The 512-nt window shown below is 35.0% G+C and overlaps 1 non-coding gene across 1 annotated transcript; it reads right to left on the bottom strand.

Annotated features, from left to right (window-relative positions):
- Window positions 1-439: 439 nt before the first annotated feature.
- Window positions 440-512, bottom strand: trnaa-agc. Its single transcript has one exon. It is a non-coding gene; the product is annotated as a tRNA-Ala (tRNA).

Genomic DNA, 512 nt, shown 5'->3' with positions numbered 1-512 from the left:
GTCCAAAATGAGACCAAAATGTCATAGTATAGTATGTCGTCCAAAATGAGAAAAAAACATCATAGTATAGTATGTCGTCCAAAATCACTCAAAAACATCATAGTATAGTATGTCTTCCAAAATGAGACAAAATTGTCACATTAAAGTATGTCTTCCAAAATCACTCAAAAACGTCATAGTATACTGTCGTCCAAAATCACCAAAAAAGTCAGAGTATAGTATGTCGTCCAAAATGAGACTAAAATGTCACAAATAAGTGAAGAAATAAATAATTGCATAAAATAATGTATAAATAAACACATTTACATATATTTCTACGTTACTGTTGACCTACAATTATTAATTTCTAAGGACACAAGTCATGTCTCGCCCTATTACGACCTGATATCTTGGACTGTAATTTTCAGGAAATATTTAGAGTGAAGTGGCTAAACACAACTGGAGGATGCGGGCATCGATCCCGCTACCTCTCGCATGCTAAGCGAGCGCTCTACCATTTGAGCTAATCCCCC

The sequence above is a fragment of the Solea senegalensis genome, linkage group LG4, assembly GCF_019176455.1.
Source record: "Solea senegalensis isolate Sse05_10M linkage group LG4, IFAPA_SoseM_1, whole genome shotgun sequence".
Classification (NCBI taxonomy): Eukaryota; Metazoa; Chordata; class Actinopteri; order Pleuronectiformes; family Soleidae; genus Solea; species Solea senegalensis.
The sequence above is the reverse complement of the archived record's forward strand: the minus strand, read 5'-3'. Positions and strand labels throughout refer to the sequence as shown.